The following is a 26,634-nucleotide window of genomic DNA, read 5'->3' on the forward strand; positions in this document are numbered from 1 at the left end:
GTGAAGGAGAGGCGGTTTTATGCAGTGCTGATTTCAGGATATAAAACAATGCCATTAGAATTTTGTATCTCTCTTGCCATCTCCCACTTCTTTCTATCTGGGTGTTCTTCTTCTGATGGGTATTTTCTCTTGGCAGCTAAGATGTTCCCAACAAACTACAGGCTTTTATAGTCGTTGGGAGGCAGAGGTGGAAGGATCACTTGAGGCCAGGCATTCAAGTCGAGCATGGTCAATGTAATGAGGCCTTGTTTCCTTAAAGAAAAAAAAAAGAAAAAAAATATTGCTGGGTGTGGTGGCACAAATCTGTAATTCCAGCTACTAACGAGGTTGAGGCAGGAGGATCTTTTGAGCCCAATGATTTGAGGTTATAGTGAGCAATAATAGCACCATTGCACTCAACCCTGGATGACAGAGGTAGAACCTATCTCTAAAAATTAAGGCTGGGTGCAGTGGCTCACGCCTGTAATCCCAGCACTTTGGGAGGCTGAAGCAGGCGGATCACAAGGTCAAGAGATATTCACCATCCTGGCCAACATAATGAAACCCCATCTCTACTAAAAATACAAAAATTAGCCAGGCGTGGTGGCGCATGACTGTACTCCCAGCTACTCAAAGTAAAATAAAAAAAATTAAAATATGAATTATAAGAAAACCTAAAATATAATATTTAAGATCCATGGTCTCAGAAATTGGTAGATTCTCCATTTCCATCTAAACAGTTTATTTTACGAGCATATCTGTGACTATTTTGTTTTATAAAATTTGCAATTGTTCAGTGTGAAATTGTCTTGCTCTCATAATATATACCATTTCCTGCGCCACTGATGGGATTTGGACTGTAATGTACTCAAACTCAATAAAGTGTTTAAGTTTATAAGTACACAAGTTTAAATTTTGCATATAATATGAAGACTAGCCTTGTAAATATGTAAATATATTTACATGTATATATGTCATTAATAACACCAGATGAAATTCAACAATTTTTAAAACTTTCTTGTGCATATGAAATAATAGTTCTCAAACTGGGATGCCTCAAAGTTAAAGTGCTAAGAAGTCCAGCTCACAGCAGTTACAGCATAGTTTATAACTCATAAAGAATCTTCTTTGTGATTGGCTGATATACATTGACACCCTATTTAGGGCAAGTGGGGCTGTTTAAGCTGATTTGTCTATAGCTGATTGGTTTAATTTTATTAAATCATGCTGGCAAGATCTTGACGCTTATATTTCATGTTTTTTTGGCAATTGGAACTAACGTTTTGGGCAAATTGGAATGGCTTCAATTTTGAGTGTGCAGCTACAGACAGTTGACCTTGAGGTATATCTAAATTGTAGTCACTGTATTTATTTTTCTTTACATAACTTATATATTAATGTATATACACATGCATATATATGCACACACATGTGAACATTTAAATTGCATTTCTGCTTATATGAAAGGGCTGAAAACAGAGAACAGTAAGTACCATTTTCGTAGCTTTTACCTCTTGAAATTTAAAAATTAAAGTCTCATAAATAGCAGTCTTTTTTTTTTTTTTTCTCCAAAGTTCAGGACCAAGTTAGAGATAGATAAAAGAGTCAGGAAGATGGAGAAAAAAACACTCTTTCCGTTACTGATGAAGTGGTGTGTAATATGACTTCAGTCTATATGGAAAGGAGTCAAAGTTAGAGGCACTTATTAATCATTTCCTGACCACAGGCAGCAGCAGTCCTTACCAGCAGGAAAAAACTGTCCTGGTGATGTTGATGCAAGACTAAGTTTGAAGAGGAGAACATGTCCTAACTGTTATATGCAATTTATGGCAAATTTCTTCACCCCAACTCGCCAGTCAGGTAAATAATTCTTTCTCATCCAGAAAAGAATAGAAGAAGTCAGGCATATCACTGTAATGTAGGTCCTACATTACATCAATATGATGCCAATAGAAGGTAGGTTTCATCTCAAACTCATCACTTCTAAAGCAAAAGAATTTAACATCTGAAATTAAAGTCAGTTGTTTAGTTCAAAACTCTCATTATGTATCTTAAAAATCTGAAGTCCTGGGTTCAGGGATGGTATTTAAACTGGCAAAGTTATTAAGGAGTTTGAACTAAGAGCTGACTTTTTCCTCACTTCTTTTAGTCATTTATTTATTTAGCAAATACGTATTTTATAATGTGAAATCACACTGAACCCCAAGGGTACAATACTGATTAAGACAAATAGTGCCCTGACTTCACAAATCTTACAGTCTGGAGAAAGATACTGTATTCGCCGGGGTTCTCTAGAGGCACAGAACTAATAGGATATATATGTATGTATGTATATATAAATATATAATTGGGAGTTTATTAAGTATTAACTTATATGATCATGAGGTCCCCCAATAGGCCGTCTCCAAGCTTGAGGAGCAAGGAGAGCCAGTCTGAGTCTCAAAACCAAAGAACTTGGAGTCCAATGTTCAAGGGCAGGAAGCGCCCAACATGGGCAAAAGATATAGGTTGGGAGGCTAAGCCAGTCTCGCTCCTATTCAGGTTTTTCTGCCTGCTTTGTATTCACTGGCAGCTGATTAGATTGTGTCCACCAGATTAAGTGTGAGTCAGTTTTCCCCAGCCCACTGACTCAAATGTCAATCTCTTTCGGCAACACCCTCAAAGACACACCAGTCGCAACTGTGTATCTTTCAATCCAATTATGTTGACACTCAGTATTAGGCATCACATATACTGTGAAGCAAATAGAAACTAAAAATATTTACTTGTAATATTATGATCAATAAAGCGTATTGTAGTTAGAAAACACACAGCTAGTTTTAGGGGAGACTCCTGAAACACCTTTTCTGTAGGTGAAATAGTGTGGGGATGGGATTTGGGGTTGTGGACAGTGGAAAGAGAACAGGGCACATTGGAAGACTGGAACCAAATTAAATTGTCTTTAGTAGAAAGAGACAAGAAAGAAATAATTTCTGACAAGAAGTTGGAGAAGTAAAAAAATAATACCATTTCTTAAGTCTTGAGCATGTGAGATGGTCTCTCTGGGGAATCTTTATTGAAAAACACAAAACAAAAATATCAAACAGGACAAGAAAAACGTAATCTACAAATTGTCCAAAGTTCATAAGTAGCCAGAAGCAGAAAATAATTGATAAAGAAAAGGCATTTGCAGAGGATGGTGACATGATTTGTATCCATTAAAAACAGTAGATAATGACAATAACAGAAGGAGAGACTAAATAGGAAAAGAAGAAAGAGATAAATAAAAAAGATACATTAGTATGTTTTTATACACTCATAGGTTATCACACAGATGACACTAGTAGTTTTAAACAAAATTTCTGACATTAATATTTCCTAGCAAAGTCTATTTTCTGCCTTACTCTAACTTACAATAAATTCCAGTATATCCTTTCTTGGGAGAAGAAATCTTTTTTTTTTCAGTTGAATGAGAGGTCAATCTTTCAATATTTCTATTGTTTAATAATCAAGAGGTCGGATGTAGACTCACTTTGATTAATGGACTTTAACAACACAATAATTGTCTTGTCTAACTTGAAACTTTTTTCCATCATTCAGCCAGATATTATGGTTCATACTTCTGAAATAAAATCTGAAGGTCTGACGGGGTTAGATGAAGGATGGTAAGAAATAGATTTGTTTGCCTTTCCTGAATTTGAATCTGATTGATAACTAAAGCCACATTCTACAGGTGCCAAAGTAGCATGTGATTCATAGCATGGGACACAGGGCAGGGTTCTTTATGATCTGAGCACAGGACCACTTCTGGCCTCATCTTTTATATTTACAAATAAAGTGCAATATAATCCCTGATCACACAAGTGTATCTCAGGCCTTATGACTGTTATTCAGCATGTATCCTCCTGCTTCTCCCATCTCCCTCAGCCTCAGTTCAGAAATTATATTACCTTAAAATAAACTTTAACCTGCCTAGAGAGGTTAAAGATTATTTTAAGATAATATAATTACCTATTCCTTTCTTTTTGTTCCCAAAGCACGCAGCAAATATATCTCTTTATCATGCTTAACACTCATACCATTTGGTTAATCAAAAAACAAAAACAAAACACATGAACAAGCTAATAAAGTATACTGAGTTTGGTCAAATACACTTCAATTTTCCCATCCAACTTGTAGAGTGCATATCATACAGTGAGGTTCTGATTCCTACAGATTACATAAATAAATAAAAGAATAAATGATGAATAAAATCAAAGAAACATGTAGTGAGCATTATCAGATTGCAAGCTGGGAATATGTGAGGTGATGATCACAAATTTGAATTTCTTTGTGTATACATGTGTAGCATTACAGCTCTGGTGATCTGCAGTTCACAGAAAGCTAACTTGAATGGAGTAAGAGTGAAAGAGGTCAATTATTTTGAGGTTAAAATGTCTTTATGGATATTATAATAACATTTGATGGTAGTAAGAATCATAAAGTTAAGGAGGTCTATGAGACAGATTTTATTTTTCTTTGGTTAATTGGTGGGGGGATAAGGAAGGGATAGCACTAGGAGAGATACCCAATGTAGATGACGGGGTGATGGAAGCAGCAGACCAACATGGCATGTGTATACCTATGTAACAAACCTGCACGTTCTTCACACTTATCCCAGAACTTAAAGTATAGTAATAATAATAAAAAGAAAATTGTGATGGGTTTTGTCCTGATAAAAATTAATAAAATATACTTTCATATTTTCTCACTTAACCAAGTGTCTTCTTTCAAAGAATGGGACCCTTTGTAGGTATTTATCTTTCATACAGTATATGAACTCCTGCAGCAGGCTAAGCAATACACAGGTCCAGCAATTCCTTTATGGAGCTTACACAGAAACGTAGCATAGCTTAAGATCCAACTGACATTTTGGAACCCTGCTAGAGATTTAAAATCTGATATTCCAGATCCATTTTTCTTAGTACTATAAAAATTACTCAAGTCTACCACTGGGCAGGTTAAGCTAAAATACTAAATATTTTCTCATACGTTTTGCTGTAAATATGCTTCCTTGTGTTTTTGTCTGAAAAGAATATATATTAAGGAGACAGGGTCAGTATAAACGTGTAATTTATAAACTAGTCTAACTAAAATTTATATCACAGGTATTGTTTATACCTCGGTTAACACAGGTTTTTCCTCCTCTGCCTCACAGGTAGTGTGATTTAGGTGTTTACTAAATATCCCTGCAAGTCTTTAGCAATTACTAGATCAGAAAAAAAAAATAATTAAGGCTTTAAAATAATATATGAACAAAGTTTTTCACATCGTGAAAATTATACAGTTCTATTCTAAAACGTCTTGAAAATACAGGAATTTTTGTCCCCTTGAATACTATGCCTGCATAGTGTTCCATGGTGTATATGTGCCACATTTTCTTTGTCTAGTCTATCATTGATGGGCATTTGAGTTGGTTCCAAGTCTTTGCTATTGTAAACAGTGCCACAATGAACATACATGTGCATGTGTCTTTATAATAGAATGATTTATAATCCTTAGGGTATATACCCAGTAATGGGATTGCTGGGTCAAATGGAATTTCCATTTCTAGCCCCTTGAGGAATCACCACTCATTCTTCTTCAATGGTTGAACTAATTTACACTCCCACCAACAGTGTAAAAGCATTCTTATTTCTCCAAATCCTGTCCAGCATCTGTTGTTTCCAGATTTTTTAATAATTGCCATTCTAACTGGCATGAGATGGTATCTCAATACGGTTTTGATTTGCATTTCTCTAATGACCAGTGATGATGAGCATTTTTTCATGTTTGTTGGCTGTATAAGTGTCTTCTTTTGAGAAGTGTCTGTTCATATCCTTTACCCACTTTTTGATGGTGCTGTTTGTTTTTGTATTGAAATTTGTTTCAGTTCTTTGTAGATTCTAAATATTAGCCCTTTATCAGATGGGTACATTGCAAAAATATTTTTCCCATTCCATTGGTTGCCAGTTCACTCTAATGATAGTTTCTTTTGCTGTGCAGAAGCTCTTAAGTTTAATTAGATCCCATTTGTCTATTTTGGCTTTTGTTGCCATTGCTTTTGGTATTTTAGTTATGAAGTTCTTGCATATACCTGTGTCCTGAATGGTATTGCCTAGATTTTCTTTTAGGGTTTTTTGTGGTGTTGGGTCTTATATTTAAATCTCTAATCCATCTGGAGTTAATTTTTGTATAAGGTGGAAGCAAGGGATCCAGTTTCAGCTTTCTACATATGGCTAGCCAGTTTTCTCAACACCATTTATTAAACAGGGAATCTTTTCCTCATTGCTTGTTTTTGTCATGTTTGTCAAAGATCAGATGGTTGTAGATGTGTGGCATTACTTCCGAGGCCTCTGTTCTTTTCCATTGCTCTATATCTCTATTTTGGTACCAGTACCATGCTGTTTTGATTACTGTAGCCTTATAGTATAGTTTGAAGTCAGGTTTATAGTATAGTTTGAAGTCAGGTAGTGTGATGCCTCCAGCTATGTGTTTTGTTTTTTTTTTTTTTTTCGCTTAGGATTGTCTTGGATATGTGGGCTCTCTTTTGGTTCCATATGAAGTTTAAGGTGTTTTTTTCCAGTTTTTTGAAGAAGGCCAATGATAGCTTGATGGGGATAGCATTGAATCTATAAATTAATTTGGGTAGTATGGCCATTTTCATGATATTGATATTTCCTAACCCTGAGCATGGAATGTTTTTCCATCTGTTTGTGTCCTTTCTTATTTCCTTGAGCAGTGGTTTGCAGTTCTCCTTGAAGAGGTCCTTCACATCCCTAGTTGTATTCCTAGGTGTTTTATTCTCTTTGCAGCAATTGTGAATGGGAGTTGCTCATGATTTGGATCTCTGTTTATTTGTTTTTGGTGTATAGAAATGCTTGTGATTTTTGCACATTGATTTTGTATCCTGAGACTTTGCTGAAGTTGCTTATTAGCTTAAGGAGGTTTTGGGCTGAGATAATGAGGCCTTATCAATATACAATCATGTCATCTGCAAATAGGGAAAATTTGACTTCCTCTTTTCCTAGTTGAATACCCTCTATTTCTTTTTCTTGACTGATTGCTCTGGCCAGAATTTCTAATACTATGTTGAATAGGAGTGGTGAGAGAGGGCACCCTTGTCTTGTGCCAGTTTTCAAGGGAAGTGCTTCCAGTTTTTTTCCATTCAGTATGATATTGGCTTTGGTTTGTCATAAATAGCTTTTATTATTTTGAAATATGTTCCATTTATACATAGTTTATTGAGAATTTTTAGCATAAAGGGCTGTTGAATTTTGTTGAAGGCCTTTTTACATCTATTGAGATACTCATGTGATTTTTGTCTTTAATTCTGTTTATGTGATGTATTACATTTATAGATTTGTGTTTGTTGAACCAGCCTTGTGTCCCTGGGATGAAACCTACTTGACTGCGATGGATAAGCTTTTTGATGTGCTGTTGGATTTGATTTGCCAGTATTTTATTGAAGATTTCCACATCACTGTTCATCATTTACAGCAATCCTATAGGGTTCTGCCATAGAGGAGTTCATTTCCTCTATGGACTACTCTGTAGATCGTACACCAAGGTAACATTCAAATGCAATCTTGAACACGAGTAGAATCACAAATGTAGAATATGATTGTGATATGGACAGGAAACAGAGCAGGGAAATACAGAGAAGAAGAGGATGGTTCCACTGCAGATGCCCTATCCTTAAGCCTAGAAACCCATGACCCTAAATGGGAACAGGCATTCTTGTTTTTGCACCCAAAAGTTGTTGTTTGACCAGCCACACCCCCATATTCTGTGCCCATATAAACCCTAATCCCTGGACTCCACAACCAGATGAGCACACATGCAGAAGAGGAGATGAACAGAAGAATAGAAGAAAAGCAGAACTGTATGGCAGAGAGAAGAAAAGCGGTGTCCAAATGCCAAGAAAAGTTTGGCTGGGGGTGGTCAAAAAGTAGATGGATGGCCGGGCTTCAGGGTAAAATCATCTTTCCACTTCATCTCCCTTCCAGCTCCCCATTCACCACATTGAGAGCCACCTCCACCACTCAATAAAACCCCAAACATTCATCCTTCAAGTCTATGTGAGACCTGATTCTTCCTGGACAATGGAAAAGGACCTGGGTACCAAGAGGGCACTGAGCTAGTTAACACTTAAGCTGCTCATGAAGGTTAAAGCTAAAGCAGGACACTGTAACACATGCCTACTTGGGCTTCGGGCGTTGCAGGCTCCCACACCTGGACACTGCCATGGGGCCAGAGCCCAGGGGCACTTGCCCCAGCTCCTTCACCTGCCTGTCTGTGTGCTTCTCCTCCTGTAAGGGGTTTGAGTGTGCACAGTGGCCAAACAAATGAGCCACACCCCTGTCACACATCCTGTGAGAGGGATTAGGGTTCTCTAAGATTTCAATTTTTATTTCTTCCGTATGAAGCATTCATTGTTTTTAATAATTTATGATAGAAAAGCTGTTACTTCCAGTCACATGTCATCCAGAATTCTGCTACTGACTCTCTCCAAAGCAGGTTTGAAGCTTATCTTCCTGGTGTCATCAGCACTAGAAAATCCTTTAGGTTTTCTCCCACTGAAAATTTGGAAAATATTTGAATATGTCATATGTTTATTAGAAGTAGGGATTGATTATTTTATATTCCAAGTGTCACAGGTAACATTGCAATTTCCTAGCCTCAAAATGAGAAAATGATTTGTACTGATTTCATTTCCCATTTAAATAAACTATGTAGTACATGCACCTGAAGCCAGAACGTTTGTTTTTCTTTCATCTAGTTTATAAAATTCTACATTTTCTTCTTAATGTAAATTTTCACTCTGGACACAAAAAACTATTTTAAAACAGAACAAAATAAAATAAAGATTTTTTAAAAGTAGACTGAAGACCAACTGTAACTGGATAAGCTTTAAGAAAAATAAAATTTTTCGGCTGGGTGCAGTGGCTCAAGCCTGTAATTCCAGCACTTTGGGAGGCCGAGGCAGGTGGATCATGAGGTCAAGAGATCGAGACCATTCTGGCCAACATGGTGAAACCCCGTCTCTACTAAAAATACAAAAATTAGCTGGGCGTGGTGGCATGTGCCTATAGTCCCAGCTACTCAGGAGGCTGAGGCAGGAGAATTAGTTTAACCTGGGAGGTGGAGGTTGCAGTGAGCCGAGATTGTGTCACTGCACTCCAACCTGGTGCCTGGTGACAGTGAGACTCTGTCTCAAAAAAAAAAAAAAAAGAAAAAAGAAAAGTAAAATTTTTCCATGAATCACAGCTTAAGATTCACTTTGTCTTATACTCATAGGCTTTATTATAATTTTGTCAGGTTAACAAAGATATGTCACTCAAATTCATAAATTTTCATGCACATTATTGCAAATGCACTGAGTGTTTGTAACTATGTTCTTTTGTAGGACGACACAGAGGAACAATGAGGAATTTTCTTTTAAAATTCTATTTATCATCACTTTCTTGTATGCTGTGCTATAGCATCAGATCAGAAGTCACATTCAGTGTCATTTGACCAATTATGAAATCCAGACACCAACATCTATATTCAATTTTAATATCTACCTAGAATTTTGGTTGTGATTTTATTTTAGTCATAAATCACTTTTGACCTACTATAGCAAATAGAAACATATTTTGATGACTGTTACACCTATTTATAAATCTCAGAAAGTGCTGTATTCCAAGATGGGCTTGCCTTTGCTAAAACTCAGGAAAGTGCTAGCAGAGCATTTAAAAAAAAATCAAAACGTTTATTGGAGTGTTGTACAAAAAAATTTCCAGTCATAAAATGTATATTACAAATCATTGGAAAAAAGAAAAAAACACACACATTTGGCATGCATCTTCTTAAAAACTGAATCTCTGAAATGAAAGCCTAATTCTAAATTTTGTTTACACAAACAATATTAACATTAAGGCTTATTTCTATACTAACAAAAATGAAATAGATTATTTTATATTATTGGATAATGATGTGTTTGCATTAACATATGAGAAAATTTTCACCCATTTGTATAAATGACATTGGGCCAGATTTAACCTGAATATGAAGACATAAAAAAGCTGCCTGCTGAAAGTTAAAAAATGTAATAGCCAAAAAGAAGTCCTTAGTATATTATTCAATGCCTTGTGCATTGCATATGATCAGAATAACAATCGATTTAACCACAGTAGCATGTAATAACACTCCCTTAAAAGGAAAGAAACAGTCACAATTTTAAGGCAGCAACAGATGTCTTGAGGTGATATCTAATATTTTTCATTTACTATCTGTGATTTCAGGAATGTCTTAAGTTTTAGAACACATTTTTAAAACCCACATAGTTTTCCATTTTTTTCTTTCATTTTTAGTGGAAATGAGCTAATGGGAAAAACCTTCCTGGAATTAAATTCATGTAATAAGTTAAACAAAATAATTTTAGAACTTAAAATGAGTTTTTTGTCTTTGTTCTCATAATGAATGTAAAGGACATACATGAAATTTCAATACTCAGCCAAGGGTGGTGATTCATACCTATAATTCCAGCACTCTGTGAAGCCATAGTGGAAGAATTGCTTGGTGCTAGGAGTTGAGACCATCCTGGGCAACATAGCAAGAATCTGTCTCTAAAAAAGTAAATTTAAAAAATAACCAGGCATAGTGGTGAATGCCTGTAGTCGTATCTTAGCAGGCTGAGACAGAGGATTGCTTGAGCTCATGTGTTCGAGGTTACACTGAGCTACGATAATGCCACTGCATTCCAGTCTGGGCAGCAGAGTGAGACTCCATTGCAAATAAATAAATAAATAAAATTTAATACTTTTAGCTATACTGTATAATAAGCATTTATTTATATTCATTATTAAATAAAATGTTTCACTTTCAAAAATAGATTAAATATGAAAGATCTTAGCTAAATTATTATGAGAACCTATGTTTACTCTTTGTGGCCCTAAACTCTATTCCATAGTTTAAAAACACATTTGATTTATTTAAACATTAGATACCATCTCCAGAGGCTAGGATTCATGGGTCAGAATATATATCAGGTTTAATTACCATTTTATAATCAGTGCTGAGTCATGCCTGCCTCACCATAGGTGTTCATAATCACTTGTTTAATGAATAAAGGAATGAGTAAAACACATGAGGTCATACTTTCAATATATGACGATGTCATATGCATCTGTGTGTGTGGGTAAGTAAGCGTTCGCTAAAACTGGAGCAAACCAGTCTGGCTAAAGGAACGGTCTCGCTAAAGGAAGGGCACAAGTAAGTACTAGTGAAATATAAGGTCAGAATAGCAAGTTGGGACACAGTTATGAAGGATTTTGACAGCTGAAAAGTCTGGATATAATATATTTGAGGAGTTGTAAGGATATAAAATATTCACCCACAGATTTCCATGTATTATTTATGTATATCTATATATTTAACAAAATTAAAAGATACACGTGATGTGTGTGTGTATATATATAATATTTATATAAATAAATATATATTTATATATTATATATACATATATTATATATATTTATATATAAAATGTATAAATATATATAAATATATTTTATAATATATATAAATTCAATATATATAAAATATACATAAATATATGTTTATTTATATAAATATATGAAATCATATATATATAATGGCAAATAACATATATATCTTTAGAAAGTACCAATTTTGGGAAAACTAAGAAAAATAACATAATTCATATTTTAAAATGCCAATGAAAGTGCTTTAATAAGTAAATTTCATTGTACTAGGTCTATTATTTTTTCAAACAGTAGATTTTTACTTTTTTTGTGTAATAGGACTCCCAGAAAGAATGCTCCACTGTTCTAGACCAGGTAGCTGCAAACGTTTTTTCTATAAAGGGCCGGAGTAAATAATTTGGGCTTTGTGAAACTTAGATCTCTTGCACAAGTATGTGATTCTGCTGTAATAGCATGAAAGCAATCATGGTAACATTTCTTTTTCTTTTTTTTTTTTTTTTGAGACAGAGTTTCGCTCTTGTTACCCAGGCTGGAGTGCAATGGCGTGATCTCGGCTCACCGCAACCTCAGCCTCCTGGGTTCAGGCAATTCTCCTGCCTCAGCCTCCCAAGTAGCTGGGATTACAGGCACGTGCCACCATGCCCAGCTAATTTTTTGTATTTTTAGTAGAGATGGGGTTTCACCATGTTGGTCAGGATGGTCTCTATCTCTCGACCTCGTGATCCACCCGCCTCGGCCTCCCAAAGTGCTGGGATTACAGGCGTGAGCCACCATGCCTGGCCCCTCATGGTAACATTTCTTTTTTTTTTTTTTTATTGCATTTTAGGTTTTGGGGTACCTGTGAAAAACATGCAAGATTGTTGCATAGGTGCATACGTGGCAGTGTGATTTGCTGCCTTCCTCCCCTTCACCTATATGTGCCATTTCTCCCCATGCTATCTCCCCCCAACTCCCCACCCCCTGCTGTCCCCCCCACTTCCCCCCAACAGACCCCAGTCTATAGTGCTCCCCTCCCTGTGTCCATGTGTTCCCATTGGTCAACATCCGTCTATGAGTGAGAACATGCGATGTTTGATTATGTGTTCTTGTGTCAGTTTGCTGAGAATGATGGTTACCAGGTTCATTCATGTCCCTACAAAGGACGTGAACTCATCGTTTTTGATGGCTGCATAATATTCCATGGTGTATATGTGCCACATTTTTCCCGTCCAGTCTATCATCGATGGACATTTGGGTTGGTTCTTGGTCTTTGCTATTGTAAACTGTCCTGCAATGAACATTCGTGTGCATGTGTCCTTATAGTAGAACAATTTATAATCCTTTGGATATATACCCAGTAATGGGATTGCTGGGTCAAATGGCTATTTCTAGGTCCTTGAGGAATCGCCACACTGTCTTTTGAACTCATTTACACTCCCACGAACAGTGTAAAAGTGTTCCTATTTCTCCACATCCTCTCCAGCATCTGTTGTCTCCAGATTTTTTAATGATTGCCATTCTAACTGGCATGAGATGGTATCTCAATGTAGTTTTGATTTGCATTTCTCTAATGACCAGTGATGATGAGCATTTTTTCATATGTTTGTTGGCCTCATGTATGTCTTCTTTTGTAAAGTATCTGCTCATATTCTTCACCCATTTTTGAATGGGCTTGTTTGTTTTTTTCTTGTAAATCTGTTTTAGCTCGTTGTAAATTCTGGATATCAGCCCTTTGTCAGATGGGTAGGCTGCAAAAATTTTTTCCCATTGTGTTGGTTGCCGATTCACTCTATTGACTGTTTCTTTCACCGTGCAGAAGCTGTGGAGTTTGATTAGGTCCCATTTGTCTATTTTGGCTTTTGTTGCCAATGCTTTTGGTGTTTTGGTCATGAAGTCCTTGCCTACACCTATGTCCTGAATGGTTTTGCCTAGGTTTTCTTCTAGGGTTTTTATGGTGTTAGGTCTTATGTTTAAGTCTTTAATCCATCTAGAGTTAACTTTAGTGTAAGGTGTCAGGAAGGGGTCCATTTTCTGCTTTCTGCATATGGCTAGCCAGTTTTCCCAACACCACTTATTAAACAGGGAATCCTTTCTCAATTGCTTGTTTTTATCAGGTTTGTCAAAGATCAGATGGTTGTAGATATGTTGTGTTGCCTCTGACTCCTCTGTTCTGTTCCATTGGTCTGTATCTCTGTTTTGGTACCAGTACCATGCTGTTTTGATTACTGTAGCCTTGTATCATAGTTTGATGTCTGTTAATGTGATGCCTCCCACTTTGTTCTTTTTGCTTAGAATTGACTTGGCTATGTGGCCTCTCTTTTGGATCTATATGAAGTTTAAGGTGGTTTTTTCCAGTTCTGTGAAGAAGGTCATTAGTAGCTTGATGGAGATAGTGTTGAATCTGTAAATTACTTTGGGCAGTATGGCCATTTTCACGATATTGATTCTTTCTAACCATGAACATGGAATGTTTCTCCATCTGTTTGTGTCCTCTCTTATTTCGTTGAGCAGTGGTTTGTAGTTCTCCTTGAAGAGGTCCTTTACGTTCCTTGTTAGTTGTATTCCTAGGTATTTTATTCTCTTTGTAGCAATTGTGAATGGCAGTTCGTTCTTGATTTGGCTCTCTTTAAGTCTGTTATTGGTGTATAGGAATGCTTGTGATTTTTGCACATTGATTTTGTATCCTGAGACTTTGCTGAAGTTGCAACATAAGTGAAAAATGAGAATAGCTAGGTTTAGGTAAATTTTAATTCAGGAAGCTAGTTGAATGCCACATGATTTTCATGTGTCACAAAATAACATTTATAAAACTTAAAAAATTTCCAACTACTTAAAATACTTAAAAATTTTTCCAACCATTTAAAAACACAGAAAATATTTTTAGTTCATGAGCCAAATGCAATTCAACCTTTGCCACCACCAATTCTATCAACTTATATGTCTAAGAGTTTTAATAGATATCATTATTAGGTTTATAGCTATTTTCCATCAGACTAAGCTCCCTGAGGTTTGCAAATTTTCTATTAGTAGTTCAGTTCCAGACATGCAGCAACTGATCAATAAATATAAATTAAATAAATGGTTGAAACTGATGAAAAAGCACTTGTACTTTAAACCAGAATGCATCATTTTTCTTTCCACATATTTTTCTTCTGTGCAAAATAATTACAGAAGATTATGGACTACATTTGTAGAGCATTAAAGAGAAATGTTGGCAGTAAGAGTAGCCTATATTCTAACACACTGTCATCCATTTTTAGGGAAAATAGAAAAGAACCTTTTGCATCAGCAAAGGCCTTAATTATATACATCACATAGATCATAAAAACATTAGGAAAAGGTGTCTAGATTGTGCAGACTTTCACTAAATTAAAAAAATGGGAAATATGGCTTCAGTAGTTCTAGTGATAATAAAATCACACATTTTAAAATTATATGTAAAATTTTAAAGGTCATATGGCTATGGATAAAAAAAGATGATTATATTCTCTTGCTTTGACACTGCCATCTCTATTCCAAAGACATTTTACCTCTATCATTAAAAGTCTGTCATTTTGGCTTACCTCTATACCCAAATGTTTCTGTCTCCTTACCAAGCTTATTTTTGTCCTTTAAAATATAAATAAAAATATTAAGTGTAGTGACACTATTGAAAATCATGTGGGTGGAACTCTGAAATCCTTTTCCTCCAAGGAAGCAACAAATAAACTGACAATAATAGAATAAACTATCTCATGATTCTATAATCAAAAGTTTACAACCACCAGTGGTATACTTACTTAATGAAGAACAAAGCTGCTGAATTTTGTAATTTAGCTCTGTGATATTTTAAGTCATCTTGTTACCACCCTCCAAACCCCCCAGGTCAATGGTAGCCTTGAAGACAGTAGCCCATACTTCTGGTGCAGGTTGCAGGTGCTGACTGGAACAATATAGACCTTCTTTGTGAAGAATTGTAGTAGTATGATATGACCTGTCTGGTGGTCCCTTGAAGAATTAGCTCAAAGAATTGCCTTTGTTTTATTTACTTTTGATCTTACCCAGAGCTAAGGTAGCCTCTCAGGTGATCTTTTTCAAAAATTTAAGTGAAAATGAATTAGTTGCTGTTGTCTGAGACAAGAAATAATTATTAAAGAAAAAAATAGACAATCAAACCTGAGAAGAAAGAGTTTCGGAAAGGAGATACTTGAGAGAATAAAGGCTTTTAAAAATTCTTGCCCATTCTGGGAATCCAGAAGGCCAAGCACAGGCCAAGGGCTGAAGACATTCCAGCAAAAAACCTGAGAAAAACTGGAACTTTCATGCTTCAGTTGAACTTGGGGATCTAAAAAAGCAGGATTTGAAGGCTAAGGCAGAGTTGTCATCAGACATGGCCAAACATTACAGAGATTTAAGTGACCTCAAATGACAACAAATACAGACTTTAAGACATTAATTCAGAAAATCACTTGGCAAACAAACAGCAACAACAATCCATGCAGAAGGTGGAGAATATAATTTCCAAAGTTGTCACAGGAAAATATTAAAAATATCCAGCCTTTAGAAAGTCAATGTATATGCAAGTGATCAAGAATGCGTTGTCCCCTCAGAAAGGAAGTAATATAAGCTGTGCCAGAGGAAGCCCAGATATTAGACTTCCCAGGTGAAGATTTTAAATCAAATGTTTAATTTATGCCAAAAGTGTTACAGGTAGTTAGACAGGTATGATCAGGGCAGGTCCCAACCAACCTGCCAGGAATGTCAAGTGCTCCAGTGATGGTTCAACAATTGTCACATTGCCTTTCTCAAAATGATAATTTAGCAGCCTGTATCAGGCAGAGACAATCTCCTGCTGATTCACAGTTGTTAGTATTACAATGTTAATTGAATGCAGGCTCCAGGGAGCAACAGAAAGGGCTTCCTGGGCATGCGCATTAAGAGAGAGAATGGTGAAGTATAACCTTTTGGGGGACACTCCACCAGAAAAGGGAAGAAAGCCTCAGATGGACGTGAGTACAACTTCCTAAACACACTGCTTGTGCTCACTTCCCAAGGGCAAGAAGGGCAATGTGAATGTGGGCAGCCCACCATAAGGGAAGAATCATGGGAAAGGGTACAAGAAGCTAGAGGTGGGCCAGTGTATAAAATCCTAGAATCAAGGTCAAATATCACAGTTGTTCTTCAAGTTGCCTGGTTGGGTCTATTCCCAGTGTATCTTCCTTTCTTTCCTGTTCTATAGCTCTTTAATAAACTCCCACTCATGCTCTAAAATTTACCTTGGTTTCTTTTTCTGTTTTATGCTCTTCAGTCAAATTCTTTCTTCTAAAGAGGCAAGAATTGAGGCTGCTACAGATCCCTATGGATTCACCACTGATAACTCGAACACCTTCCATCAGTAACAAAATAACTGAAGGAAGCCATGGACTAAATATACACATACACACACGCAAAAACAAGTAAAAAACCAAACAAGAAAAAAATGTCTTACCAAATAAAAATAATCAATACATTTAACAAAGAGAGAGATAAGTAAAAGTAGGAGTGGGTCATGGTGATGCCTATAATCCCAGAACCTTGAGAGGTTGAGGTGGGAGAATAGCTTGAGCTCAGGAGCCCAAGGCTGCAGTGGGCTATGACTGTGCCACTGCACTCCAGCATGGGTGATGGAGCAAGGCTCCATCTCTAAAAAAATACAAATAAAATATTAAAAGGAACCATAAAGAGACATATAAATAACACTCTTCTACACAACAAGGGAATAGACATTCTTTTCAAATGTACTCAAAATGTCCTCCATGACAGACCATATTTTAGGTCACAATGCCATTCTCCACAGTTTCGATACTAATTAAAACAATTTTATGTAATCATAAGAGTCGAATCAAAGTATCATCTCTAACCACATGAAATGCAACCAGAAGTCAAAAACAAAAAAAATTGAAAAATGTACCATTGTGTAAAAAAAGAAAATATATTAATAAGCAACTAAGGGCTCAAAGAATAAATAACAAGAGTAAATGCTTTGAGACAAATTAACACAAAAACACAATATACTTTAAGTTATAAGATACAGCAAAAAAGTGAGGATTAGAGGAAAATATATAGCTGCACTGACTACATTAAACAAAAAAATCTAAAATCAATAAACTAATTTTATACCTAAAATAATAGAAAACAAAGAGGAAATTAAATCCAGTTGGGCAAATGAAGGAAATAATAAAGATTACAGCAGAGATAATTAACAAAATAATCAACAAAACAAAGTTTGCCCTTGAGAAAATCAACAAAATTGACTGATTAAGAAAAAAAGAGAGAAGACTAAAATTACTAAAATCTAAAATGAAATGTGGTAATATGATCAATCTTATAGAATTAAAAAGAATTATTATTATTATCATTATGATGATACACAGTCTTACTCTGTCACCCTGTCTGGAGTGCAGTGGCACAATCTCAGCTCACTGAAAACTCCACCTTCCAGACTCAAGCAATTCTCATACCTCAGCCTCTGGGTAGCTGGAATTACAGGTGTGCACCACCATATCTAGCTACGTTTTTTTGTATTTTTAGTAGAGACAGTGTTTTGCCATGCTGGCCCGGCTGGTCTTGAACTCCTGGTCTGTAGTGATCCACCCATCTCGGCCTCCCCAAATCCTAGGATTATAGGTGTGAGCCACTGTGACTGGCCAGGAGTGAAAATAATCATCACAGAAAAGTATGAACAATGTTTTATTAAAGTATGAACTACCCTACATGAAATGTGCACCTCATAGACATACATGAACTACCTTTTATAGACTGACTTGTGTTCCCCCAAAATTCATATGCTAATCCCAAACTCTAACATGTCCTTATTTGGAGATGGAGTCTTAAGGAAATAATTAAGGTTAAATAAAGTTATAAGAGCTTTGATCCAATTTCACTAGTGTCCTTTAAAAGGAGAAAATAGATACCAAAGAGATATCTTCTCACTCTCTCTTTTTTCTCATACATGCATCAAGGAAAGGTCATATGAGTACACAGTGAGATGACTATCTGAAATCTAGAAAGAGACTTGTTCTGGAACTTTCAGTCTCACAAACTGTGAAAAACATAAATTTCTGTTTTCTAAGCAACCAAGCCTGTGATGTTTTCTTATGGAAGCACAATCAGACCGATATAGTTTGGTTCTGCATCCCCCCCAAATCTCACCTTGAACTGTAATTCCCACGTGTCAAAGGAGCAAACTGGTGGGAGGTGATTGGATCATGGGGGCTGATTTTCCATGTTGTTCTCATGATAATCAGTAAGTCTTGAGATCTGATGGTTTCAAAAGTGGCAGATTTTCCTGTGCTCCTACTTCACTTGTCACCTGCTGCCATGTAAGCTGTACCTTCTTCCCCTTCTGCTATGACTACAAGTTTCTTGAGGTCTCCCCAGCCATGCAGAACTATGAGTCAATTAAACCTCTTTATAAATGACCCAGCCTCGGGCAGTTCTTTGTAGCAGTGTGGAAATGGATTAATACAGTAAGTAGGCACAGCAGTGAGTGAGATACTGCTGTAAAGACACTCGAAAATGTGGAAGCAACTTTGGAACTCGGTAACAGAAGAGGCTGGAACAGTTTGGAAGGCTCTATAGAAGGCAGGAAAATGTGGGACTATCTGGGACTTCCTAGATAATTTGTAAATTGTTTTTGCCAAAATGATGATAGCGATATGGATAATGAAGTATAGGCTGAAGTGGTCTCGGTGGAGATGAGGAGTCTATTGGGAACTAGAGTAAAGGTCACTCTTGCTATGCATTAATGAAGAGAATGGTGACATTTTGCCCCTGCCTTAGAGCTCTGTGGGACTCTGAACTTGAGAGAGATGATCTGATATTGGACCTTATGTTTAAAAGGTAAGCAGAGCTTAAAAGTTTGGAGCTTGCAGCCCAACAATGCAATAGAAAAGAAAAATCCATTTTCTGAGGAGAAATTCAAGCCAGCTGCAGAAATTTGCATAAGTATTAAGGATCCAAATATGAATAGCCAAGACAATGGGGAAAATGTCTCCAGATCATGTTGGAGACATTCACAGCAGCACCTCCAATTACAGACCTAGAGGCCTAGGAGGAACAAATGATTTCCTGGCTGGGTGCATGGCCCTGCTGTACTCCAGATCCAGCCAGCACTAAAAAGAGCTAAGATACAGCTTGGGCCATGGCTTCAGAGGATGCAAATGCTACAACTTGGTAGCTTACATGTGGTGTTGGGCCTGCAGGTGTGTAGAAGTCAAGAACTAAGGCTTGGGAACCTCTGCCTAGATTTCAGAGGATGTATGGAAACTCCTGAATGTTCAGGAAGAAATCTGTAGGAGTGGAGCCCTTATTGAGAACCTCTGTTAGGGCAGTGCAGAAGGGAAATGTGAGGTTGGACCTTTGTACAGAGTCTGCACTAACTTACTGCCTAGTGAAGCTGTGAGAAGAGGGCCACCATCTTCCAAACCCCAGAATGTTATAACTACCAACAGCTTGTATGATGTACCTAGAAAACCAAAGACACTCAGTGCCAGCCTGTGAAAGGAGGCAGGAGTGGGACTGTACTCTAATGTAACCACAGAGACAGAGTTGCCCAAACTAATATACTTAAAAATTAAACATTTGCAAAAACTTATTTTATCAACAAAGAAAAATAAATGTCCAGTAAGCATGTAAAAAGAAGGTCAACATCACTAATCATTAGAAAAATGTGAATCAAAATCACAATAATATACTACTTCTCATGTAGTAGGATGGGTATAATTTTTAAAAGTAGAGAAATTTAAACCCTCACACATAGCTAGTGGGAATGCAAAGTGTTACAGTCACTGTGAAAAACAGCTTGGCAGCTCCTCAAAAGGTTAAACATAGAATTACATGTGGCTAAACAATTTTATCTCTAGTATATACCCCACAAAAAGGAAAAGAAGTGTTCAAACACAAGCAACGTAATCATAGAAGAACTATTTCCAATAGTTAAAATGGCAAAATGCACAAACAAAAGTGTTTATCAAATAATGAATGGATAAACAAAATTGTATATGTATATAATAGAATGTTATTCAGTCATGAAAAGAAATGAAGTACTGATACTTGCTACAGCATGGATTATCAATGAAAACATTATGCTAAGTAAAGATAGCCTGACACAAAAGATCACATATTGCATACTTCTATTTATATGAAATATCAATAAGAGGTAAATCTATAAAGTTAGAAATCAGATTAGCAATATTTAGGAGGTGAAGGGAGAGAAAAATGGGAAATGATGCTAAAAGGGTAAAGGGTTTCCTTTTGAGATGATGAAAATGTCCTAAAATTGCAGAGTGGTGACAGTTATACAACATTGCAAATATATTAAATACTATCTAATTGTACTTTCTAAAATGGTTGAAGTGATAAATTTTTCCATGTAAATTTTAGCCTAAAGGAAGAAAATTATTAAAAGATAAGTGTTTACTTTGTAGTGATAATGAATTTATAAGGAAAAAAAGATGAAAAGAACAGTAAAGGTTTACAGTGAATTCATAAAATATTTACATATATTGAATTTGCAAAAACAAATTTCAAAGAGTAAATTGAACAGTTTAATATCTGTAATATCAGAAACATTTAAGGGCACATTGCTGGTAATATTAAATGATTGAATAGTAAAAAGAACTTATCTACTCCCTAAACCTTAATTTAAAAGAAATAATTTTTGAGTTGTGTCAAGATGGCAGACTAGAAGTAGCTCTTGTCCACTGCTCTTGCAGAGGGGATAAAAATGGCTAGGAACACTGATCCTGCAAGCCAGTTTTCTAAGGAACCACATTGTGATCCATCAGGTCAGCAAGTAGACACAGAGAACAGAGAGGAGCAAATCTGGGCAGCAGCCCACTGGAATTAGCATGGAGCCAGGAGAAGCTTCTTAACACAGGTAAAGAATCAATGGGTCAGAGACCCTCCAGTGGATTTACATTCGGCAGAGGGACCTGTGCAAGCCTGAGAATTGGAGAATCCTCCTGACCCCCACCCACATGCCTCTTAATTGAGACAGCCACTCAGAGTTTTTGCAGAAGCAACTCTCAGCTCCATGATGACCTCTACAAGCCCTTGTCCTTGGGACAGACTAGCATCAGTGCCATAGTTCCAACAGAGGCTGCAGTTGCGGTGCCTGGGAGCAGTAAGATTGCTCCAGCAGCCCTGTCACCAAAAAACATTCAACACCAGCATCCAACCTGGCAGTCCCACTTACGTTTGAACTCTGGCAGTGAGTGCATCCTCCCATTCCCACAGGAAACATCCAGATTGTAGGGCAGGTGGTTCCACCCACCCCCACTGCTCACAGCCAGACAGGCAACACCTGTGAGAGATTCTGTCTCAGTGGTCCTGCTTCTGTCTAAACTATGCCAGTATTCCATCCTTCTGTCTTCCTGAGACAGTCCTGAAACAAGAGGGTGGGTAACTCCCAACCTAGATTGTAAGAAGGTCAGTGGGATCAAGGAGAAAGTTGAAACTCAGTCAAAGAAATCCAGATAACAATTCAGGATCTGAAAAATAGAATAGCCATTTTAAGAAAGAACCAAACTGAACTTCTGGAACTGCAAAATTTACTTCAATAATTTTACAATACAATTGGAAGCATGAATAGCAGAATAGATCAAGCTGAGGAAAGGATTTCAGAGCTTCAAGACCAGTCTTTTGAATCAACTCAGTCAGACAAAAATAAAGAAAAAAGCATTTAAAAAAAATGAACAAAACTTTTGAGAAACATAGGATTATGTAAAGACACCAAATCTATGACTTAATTCCCAAAGGAGAAAGAAAGTAAAGAAGTTACTTGAAAAATGTATTTGAGGATATAGTCCATGAAAATTTCCCCAAACTTACTATAGGAGGAAAAATTCAGAAAATACAGAAAACCCCCTCAATACACTAGACAAGATGACCATTCCTAAGGCACAGAGTCAACGGATTAACCAAAGCCAGTGAAAACAAGATAAAACAAAAACTTTAAAGGCAGGTAGAGAAAAATTCAGGTAACCTACAAAGAAAACCCCATCAGGCTGACAGCAGACTTCTCAGCAGAAACTCTACAAACCAGAAGAGATTGGAGGCCTATTTTCAGCACGCTAAAGAATTTCCAACTAAGTATATTATATCCAAACTAAGCATCATAAGTAAAAAAGAAATGAACTCCTCCTCAGATAATACCTCCTCATTTCTACAAGATCACTCTTAAAAGAGGTCCTTATGGAAGTGCTAAACATGAAAACAAAGCACCAAAATGTGCTAAGTCAAAAAATATATTTACGCATATAGCCCACAGAAATTGTAAAGCAACTACACAATCAAGTCTACCAAACAGGGAGCCAACAACATGATGACATATAAATCTCATATATCAATACTAAACCTGAATGTAAATTGTCTAAACACTCCATTTAAAAGACAAAGAATGGTAAGCTGGATAAAAAGGCAAGACCCAAAAGTCTGCTGTCTTCAAGAGATGCATCTCACATGTAATGATCTCTACTGGCTCAAAGTAAAGGGATAGAAAAAAATCTACCAAGAAAATGGAAAACAAAACAGAGCAAGAGCTTCTATCCTCACAACAGATAAAACAGATTTTAAATCAATAACAATCAGGAAGAATAAAGAAGGGAAGTACATAATGATAAAGGGTTGAATTCAACAAGAAGACTTAACTATTCTAAATATAAAGATATCCAGCATAGGAGCACCCAGATTCATAATACAAGTGCTTCATGACCTATGAAAAGACATAGGCAGTCACATAATAATAGTGGGTGACTTTAACACCTTACAGCATTAGACTGATCATAAAGGCAGAAAACCAACAAAGAAATTGTGGACTTAAAGTCAACCTTTGACCAATTGGACCCAATAAACATCTACAGAGTATTTCTCCCAACAACTACAGAATATATATCCTTCTTATCCATGCACAGAATTATTCTAAGATCAACCATGGGCTCAACCATAAAGCAAGTCTCAATATATTAAAAAATAATTAAAATTGTACCAAGTACACTCACAGATCACAGTGCAATAAAAGAAAAAAAAAAAAAAGAAATGGAAATTAAACAACTTGCTTCTGAGTAACTCTTACATAAACAATAAAATTAAAACAAAAATTTTAAAAATTGGAATTAGTGGAGGTAGAGAAAAAACTTACTGATACATTTGGTGTTAAGGCAGTGTTAAAAGGCAAATGTATAGTTCTAATAAATGCCTTTATCAAGATGTATCAATTTACCATACAATCATCACCATGAACACATGAAAAGCTTTCAATAAAATTCAATGTCCCTTTATAATAAAAATTCTCAATAAAGTAGGCATTGAAGGAACATATCTAAAAATAAAATGATCTATTCATGACAGTCCCACAGCCAACATCATACTGAATGGACAAAAGCTGGCACCATTCCCTCTGAGAACTGGAACAAGATAAGAATGTCCATTCTCACCACTCTTATTCAATATAGTACTGGAAATCCAAGACAGGGCAATCAGGCACAAGAAACAAATAAAAAAAGCATCCATATAGGAAAAGAAGAAGTCAAATTACTCCTCCTTAATGATATGATTCTATACCCAGAAAACCCTAAATAATCTGCCATTTATCACTCCTGAAAGTGATAAATGATTTCAGTTAAGTTTCAGGACACAAACCCAATGTACAAATAATGTTCTAGCTGAAAACCAAATCATGAACACAATTCCATTTACAAGAGTTACAAAGTAAATGAAATACCTAGAAATCCATGTAACCAAGGAGGTGAAGATCTTAACAAGGATAACTACAAAATATTGTTGAAGGAAATCAGATATGACACAAGTAAATTTAAAAAAATCAATAATCACATACTAGAGAATCAATGTCATTAAAATGGGCACAAAACCAAAGCAATCTACAGATTCACTGCTATTCCTACCAAAATCACAATTTCACTTTCCACCAAATTAAAAACAACTATTTTAAAATTTCTCTGGATCCAAAAAAAAAAAAAAAAAGCCTGAATAGGCAAAGCAATTCCTAAGCAAAGAGACCAAAGGTGGGAGCACCACATTGCCCAACTTCAAACTATTTTACAAGGCTACAGTAATTAAAACAGCATAGTACTGCTACAGAAGCAGAAACATAGGCCAATAGAACAGAATAGAGATCCCAGAAATAAACCTGCATATGTACAATCAACTGATTTTTGAAAAAAATCAACAAAAATAAGAAATTGGGAAAGCATTCCCTATTTAATAAGCTATACTGGGATTATTGACTAGCCATATGCATAAGAACAAAACTGGACTCCAGCTCCTCATTGTATGAAAAAGCAACTCAAGATGAATTAAGAATTTAAATGTAAGACCTCAAACTATAAATATCCTAGAAGAAAACTCAGAAAATATTCTTCTTGACACAGTATTTCACAAAAATTTATGGCTAAGTTCCCAAAAGTAATTGTAAGAAAACCAGAAATTGACAAGTGGGACCTGATTCAACTAAGAAGCTTCTAAACAGCAAAAGAAATAACCAGCAAAGTAAACAGAAAACCTAAAGAATGGGAAACTATACATATTTTGCAAACTATGCATCTGACAAATACATAATGTCCAGAATCTACAAGAACATAAACAAATCTGTAAGCAAAAAAGAACCAATCCAAGTAAAAATGGGCAAAATGCATGAACAGACACTTCTCAAAGGAAGACATATAAGGGGCCAACAAACATATGAAAAAATGCTTAAACATCACTAATTACTAGAGAAACACAAATCAAACCATCCTGGAACTGGCTGTCTTTTGGTTCCCAGAGTTACACATTACTAAGCTGAATCAATGTTTATTATAGGACATGTTATAGACAACATCACATTTTCTCTATGGCTTTGTGGGTTTCAATATATGTAGCATGAGTTGAAGTCTCATACCTGCAGTTCTCTCAAGCTGGCATTGGATAGCAGTGACTCTATAGTTCTGAGGTCTTGGAACTGAGCCCATCTCCCAGCTCCAGTAGGTCTAATGTGAACTGTCTTCAGTCGGTCTCTTCCCACAGTTCTGCTGAGCATTGCCTTAGTGGAGTATCTTTGTAGTCAAGCCCTGTGGAAAAAGTCTTCCTGAGCCCCAGGCTATCTGTAAAATCCTTTGAAGTCCAGGTGAAGGAAGCCATACTCCTACGTCTCTTGCATTCTGCACTCCTACAGAATTAAGAAAACATGGATATTGCCAAGAAATACCACTTGCTCCTTTTAAAGCTCAGCTCTGAGCATACTTGGGCTTTCTTGAGCCACACTTGGGGCAGCTGAGAAATGCTGTGCCAGAATGCAGGGGGCAGAGACTTGGGGAAGCCCTAGGCAGTGAGTCCTATGGTCCAAAGTGTGCCCTAGGCCTCTCTTTTGACATATTTTCTTTCTCCATGTCTTGGCCCTATAAGTCTGTGATGAGAAAGGCTGCTCCAATAATCTCTAAAGTGTCTTTATGGGTCATTGTCCTACTGTCCTGATAGATGGCCTGTGGCTTCATTTTATACATATTAATCTCCTCATTAGGTGGTCACTTACCACACCTTCGGTTTCCTCTCCTGAACATGCTCATTCATTCTCTGCCATACAGGAAGGCTGAGAATCCTTCAAATATATACATTATCTTTCTGTTTAATTATAAATTCCATCTTAAAATTACTGACTTCTCATATTTTACCATATATACTTAAAAGAAGACATGTAACACCCTGAATGATTTGCTGTTAAGATAGTTCTTCCACCAAATGTTCTAGTTAATTGCTCTTAAATTCTGCTATATGTAAAGTGCCTGGGTATGGACACAATTCAGCTAACTTCTTTGCCACATTATAATGAAGATGGCCTTTATTCCAGTTTCTGATATCTTATTTCTCATTTTTGTCAGAGACCTCATTGGAATTACTTTTACCATTTATATTTCTAGAAGCATTCTGATCAGAGTCACTGATCATAATTTCTAAGAGGTTTTAAACTATTCCTATAATTATTTTGAACTTTCATCAGAATCTCCCTTATTGCTCTGTTTATGGCAACTTGGGCTATTTCCAGCCTGCTATTCCAACTGCTCCAACTCTACTACTTGATACCAGTTTTCTTCCTTAGACTGTTTCATGCTGCCAGAACAGAAACTTGGAAATTTACAAAGAACAGAAATAGGCAAATTTATCCTTTTAGGAT

Source organism: Aotus nancymaae, unplaced genomic scaffold, assembly GCF_030222135.1.
Source record: "Aotus nancymaae isolate 86718 unplaced genomic scaffold, 86718_ANA_hifiasm-v0.15.2.pri h1tg000006l, whole genome shotgun sequence".
NCBI classification, from domain to species: Eukaryota; Metazoa; Chordata; class Mammalia; order Primates; family Aotidae; genus Aotus; species Aotus nancymaae.